At 36.2% G+C, this 6,000-nt stretch overlaps 1 protein-coding gene across 3 annotated transcripts in view; it reads left to right on the top strand.

Annotated features, from left to right (window-relative positions):
- Window positions 1-3,483, top strand: part of gra (granulito) — a 6,047-nt gene extending 2,564 nt beyond the window's left edge. For 2 of the 3 annotated variants that reach the window (NM_001100948.3, NM_001443891.1), the window contains 1 exon segment: window positions 1-3,483. This exon segment is cut by the window's left edge and continues 163 nt beyond it. The gene's annotated coding sequence lies outside the window, so the exon portion shown is untranslated. 3 annotated transcript variants of the gene reach the window in all.
- Window positions 3,484-6,000: the final 2,517 nt, after the last annotated feature.

The raw sequence follows: 6,000 nt of genomic DNA, 5'->3' as shown, positions 1-6,000 counted from the left end.
GTAAAGACAAGTATTATTTTTAAAATGAAAAAGTCATTTTCTCAATTTCTGAACATGGTTTGTTTTCTCCAGACAGTTGGAATTTCTATTATTGTTTCTAACCATCGGACAGGTTTGATGTCAGACTCAGGCTTTTGAACCTTGCTAAATATTGTATATGTTGTGTTGATACACTGCTTTATTCATTTGATGTGTTAAAGTTCACGGTGTAGCTTGAAGTGGGCTTGAAGTGTTAAAGACTGAAGTGATGTGCACCTTAAACCACTGACCTATTTCTAGCAAGTTCATATGTCTGTGTAAGGCTTTATCGAATCACACTGGAATATTTTCCTTTTGGACAAGATATTATAAAAGCAAATGCTGTTTGCAAGCAAAATAGAACTATCACTTTGACAATTATTAAATCTGATCGGTAACAAAGAGGTTTTTTAAAGGAACTCTCCATTTTTTTTAGTTGACTGATATGGTATGGTTAAACAGTTGAGTTTTACTATTTTTGAATCCATTCAGCCGATCTCCAGGCACTTTTAGATAAGCATATATAATTGAATTAGTTTAAGCTGTTAGCGTCTCGCCAAACAATTTTCCTATTTTAAAGCTTGACTCTTCTGTAATTACATTGCGCATTAAGACTTGACAGATGCTATTCTTTCAGCCGATATGGCTAGGAACTTGTTCAGATGTAATAATCAAGGCCATACCATGACTGCAGTAGGTGCAATATTACGCTGCAACTAAAATAGTGTCCAGCCATATTCTACCAGAAACTACAGCCTAGTCGAGTTTTAAATATGAAAATATTTTTTTTTATTAATTTTTAAGCAAGATGCTAATGGTCTAATCCATTTCAATGATCTATGCTAAGCTAGGCTAAATGTTTTTTTTTTTTTTTCCGCTAGATCAGTTGAATGGATCTAAAAATGGTAAAACTCAACTGTCTTAACTTCAGGGCAGTTGTAAAATTTTTACTCAAGTTATTTTTCCATTTTTCCTAGCGCATCACCTTAAATACATCTTTCTTCTTGATATGAGTATGTGTGACATGTATGTCAATGTTGTGGATGGGATTGGAGTACGGAAGTATTTGTTACAGTACTAAAGCTTTTCAGTATTAGAGATTACTTCAAAAATGTTTGATGATAAACTCTGGATCTTGTGCAAGGATCCTCCTCCACTATTTGCACATTTGGTCAAAGGCAATATTTATATCACAGTGTGGTGTATTAGCTCTTTGAATCCATTACACTCAGTAAAGAATTGTCTTTCACTTGATTCTCTGCTTAATTGATTTTCACAATGTTGTGCATATTTTGTATTAATATCCAGTTGCAAAAAGGAGTAGTCTCTTAAAGGGATAGTTTACCCAAATTTACTCACTGTTTACTTAACCTCAAATGATTTAAACCTTTGAGTTCTTTCTTCTGTTAAACATCCAAAAAGATCTTTTGAAGAAAGTTGGAAGCCTGTAACCATTGACATAGCAGGAAAAACAAATACAATACAATTAAAGTCCATGATTATGGGTCAATAAGTACAGAAGGAAGAAATTCATAAAGGTTTAAACCACTCGAGGTTGAGTAAATTGTGTTTGGAATATGCTTGAAACAAGTATAAGAGAATATGATTATGAATAAATTATGTTCTCCATAATTCTCTGCCTTTCTGTTCATCGAGTGAAGATATATGTATCCAAAGGAAGATGGGAAAAAAAGTCTGTATTATATTTTACTTTTTAAACCACTATTTTTTTTAGCACACGTTTTTTCATACATTCTGGTAATAGGCATCTTATGACCAGAAGAAAAATTACAAATACTTATATTGTGTCTGGTGGATTGGTGTACCGTAACCAGGTTGTAAGTACTACAAAATGTCAAAACAAGAAGCAAGTGACAGAGAGAGAGCATTCAATCTATAAAATACTATAGAGAATAAAACTATTGTTCAGTGTTCCATATTTGGTGCTATCTCGCTTCCAAATTGGCAAATTTGTGGTGCGTGAGGAAACGTGGCATTCGACGACATTTAATCTCTTCTTGCACAGATGCAGTTTTAAGGTCATTGTACTGCAGTTAACATCAAAAGAGCCTTAATCTGGGTCGATGATCAGACTGTGTCATGATTGACATCCCATCTGATCCTCTGACTCAGTCTAGATCAGTGTTTCTCAACCAATTTCCTTGTGGACCACCAGCTCTGCACATTTGCCATGTCTCCTTAACCAAACACATCTGATTCAGATCATCAGCTCATCAGAGACTGAAAGACCTGTAATAGGTGCGACAAACAAAGAAGACATGCAGTGCTTGTGGCCCTCCAGGAACGTAGTTGAACTCTCAGGATATTTTAAAGATAACCCTGGGTATCAAGACTCGTATCCTTTATTATTATGAAAATATATCCCCAGGTTACGTCATCAAAAATAGGGTTGATGGCTATACTGAAAATAAAAAAAAGTAAATAGGTAGTGTTTTTTCCTTGCATATTTCAAAAAGGGTCATTATTTATGTTATATTAAGGCATACAAGCCTTGATACCCAGGGTTTTCTTAAAATTACTTCATCCAATCTCGGCAGTGATGAACGTCCTTACTTGTGCAGCTCAACAATCTTACCACTTTTAAAAAGATAGTCTTTTCGCCTTTGCCATCAGGAGGTCCTGATAGTGGTACTACATGAAGGAGAATGACATTAAAAAGCCATATTTTTGCACAATTTTTTTTAGGGCTATGGTCATGAACAGCTGTTTTGAGTTTTCTGTACATTGCATGCTTTCCTTTTCTTTGTCACATGCTCTGGTTTCTTATGGCATTTGAAGCACTACATTAAATCTGGTTATGATCCACCAGTGCAAAATGTGAATACTTGTAATTTTCCTCTGATTTTAAGATTATGATCATGAGTTTACACACTGGCAGATAGAGGGCAGCGCTGCACAATAACAAATATGACAATATAAACACAAGATTGTTGGAAAACATTGAATATCTGAGTTCTTCATGCCATCATGGTGTTTTTTTTTTGTCAGAATAAAGTGTATTTAAGATACATTGCTAATCAACATAGACTTGTAGAAAACTATAACTTATTGTGATTTCTTTCTTATTCTGTTAAATTACATTTATTCACTAAAAGAAGTTCTTTCACACACTTGATTAATGATGCCAAGTGAATTTGGAGTAAAATTATGTAAAAAAAAAAATCTGTTAACCAGAACAAACACATGCAAATCTGTATCACACATGTGCTGCTGTAGGACTTACAATTATTCATTGCACACATTGTTATGTTGTACAACCATGACCATCCTCTTTCAGATGTGACTTTATTTAAATTTTTTTTGGAAGATTTTTTTATTGGGAATTATTTTTTTTCCTGATGTATTGAGAATGATTGTCCATTGCGAATCTCCAAAGAACCGTGTTTTTCCAAGTAAAATTAAATGTTGAATTTGGACACTTTATAAAGTACACATTGCTCATCAGTGTTGGACCATTTTTGCAATTAAACTGCCTTATTGTTTCATAGCATTCATTCAACAAGGTGCAACACATTTTCACATTAGAGCGTGACATTATTACTGCAGCTTTTAGATTTGTTTAGCATTCTTTTTTTTCTTTTTTTTGAATGATTCCATAATGATCCAAATCTCCTTTTTCAACACATCCTAAAGGTGCTCTGCTGTATTTAGACATGGTGACTATGAAGGCCATGCTAGATTAAGTATTAGAAAAAAAGTAGCATCAATACCAATACAACATTAAAAAGTGAACCCAAAAATTAAAATTCTGTTTTTAATTGCTCAACGTAATGTAATTTTAATCCCCAGAGACATTTGTTCATATTCGAAACACAATTTAAAATATTTTAGATGAAATCTGAGAGCTCCCTCATCTTCCAAATAAAGCAATCATCTCGAGACTTTCAAACTCCAGAACACTTTTGTGGCAAAAAAAGGAAAATATTTGTCAATGTCTTCCATATCAGTTTAAAGTAGGCTTGGGCGATAATACGGTAATATGGTATACCGCGGGATCTAAAAATAGCAATGGTGTCAGTTTCAATATCGTTATATCGTCATAAAAATACAATGCACTTAAATAGGAGACAGGTATTCAATATTAAATATCGTTTATTTAATGCCTACAAATACGTATGCGTGATTGTCATCACAGGAAAGTGTGGAGGAGAGAGGGAGAGGTGAGGTGGCGAGTCGCGCACCAAGTAACCTACAGTTTGGCAGTATTTCTGGTTTTGACCGAACGAGAAGGGAGACGTGGTAAATATGAACTAGAGGTCTACATTCCCACTGCTGTACCGTGGGAGCCGACCACATTTCTTGCGGTGAGGGAGTACATTTCAGAGTAAGTCGCGGGAGCAGTCGGTAAGCCTGGTGTAACTTGAAAGGGAGCGGGCACACAGTCTAACAATATCGCTCCCGAGTGAGCAAGCATGCGAGCAATGCTGTGTGTGTGTGAGAGAGACAGATCGGTGCTATGCGTCGCTTGGTTCTCTCTCTCTGTGTGTGTGAGAGAGAGCATCCCACGCAGAAGAATACAAACAAGACAAACAGGTGACCGCGAACCAAAGGGTCATACGGTATTCAGTTTCTGAATGTTTTTTTTGTGCACAAATTTGCTCTTGAAGCTTCGCATGATTACACTTGAACCACAGAAGTCTCATTAAATGTGAAATGTTTTGACTGTTTCAGTTGTTTTTCTGGACATTTGGACTGTGTCCGTCAATGGAGAATAAAGGAGGTCTCGAATTTCATCTAAACATCTTAATTTCTGTTCTATGGATCAAGGAAGCTCTCGGGATTGGAATTGCGATAAGATAATTAATAACAGTGTATTCGCCATTTTGAGGTGAACTAACCCTTTAAAAAAATCTTTGTTCCCCTCACTGATCTACAGATGGTCTTGACCACATCTGTATGGCTAAGTGCACTGAACTGCTGCCATATGTCATTGCCTAATGTCATTCTGCATTAAGTGGTTGGCATACCTAATAAAGAGGCCAGTCAGATTAGGCTACATATTCAGATAAAAGAAAAGGGGTTCAAGCTTCAGAACAATAAAATAGTAATAGCTCATTATGTTTTCTACAAATTAGAATGTGTCGCATTCTTACCATCATTTACAGAAGTCACCCAGCAAGCTTTCATTGTAACAATTTTTATACAAAAAAACGACAACTTCATTCAATAATTTTCTTGTCGGTTTAGTCTTTATTAATCCGGGGTCGCCACCACTGAACTGCCAACTTATCCAGCTCGTTTTTACTCAGCTCATGCCCTTCCAGCTGCAACCCATCTCTGGGAAACATCCACACACACATCCATACACTCATACACTACAGACAATTTATTCATTCATTTTCTTGTCGGCTTAGTCCCTTTATTAATTCGGGTTCGCCACAGCGGAATGAACATGCCAACTTATCCAGCAAGTTTTTTACGCAGCGGATGCCCTTCCAGCCGCAACCCATCTCTGGGAAACATCGACACACACATACTAAGGACAATTTAGCCTACCAAAATCACCTGTACTGCATGTCTTTGGAGTTTGGGGGAAACCGAAGCACCCGGAGGAAACCCACGTGAAGGCAGGGAGAACATGCCAACTCCACACAGAAACGCCAACTGAGCTGAGGTTCGAACCAGCGCACCACTACTGCATCGCCCCAAAACGACAAGTCAGGCATATTTTGAAGAATGATCATTTAACAACATATTTAAGGATCACAGCGCAGTTCTATACAGCTTAAAGTGACATTTAAAGGCTTAATTAGGTTAACTGGGCAGGTTAGAGTAATTAGGCATGTTATTGTACAACGATGGTTTGTACTGTAGACTTATCGGGAAAAAAGATAGCTTAAAGGTGCTAATAATTTTGACCTTAAAATGGGTTTCAAAAAATTAACTGCTTTATAAACTGCTTTTATTCTAGCCGAAATAAAACAAATAAGACTTTCTCCAGAAGAAAAAAATATCAGACAT

Source organism: Danio rerio, chromosome 16, assembly GCF_052040795.2.
Source record: "Danio rerio strain M-AB ecotype USA chromosome 16, GRCz13ab, whole genome shotgun sequence".
In the NCBI taxonomy this organism is placed as follows: Eukaryota; Metazoa; Chordata; class Actinopteri; order Cypriniformes; family Danionidae; genus Danio; species Danio rerio.
The sequence above is the reverse complement of the archived record's forward strand: the minus strand, read 5'-3'. Positions and strand labels throughout refer to the sequence as shown.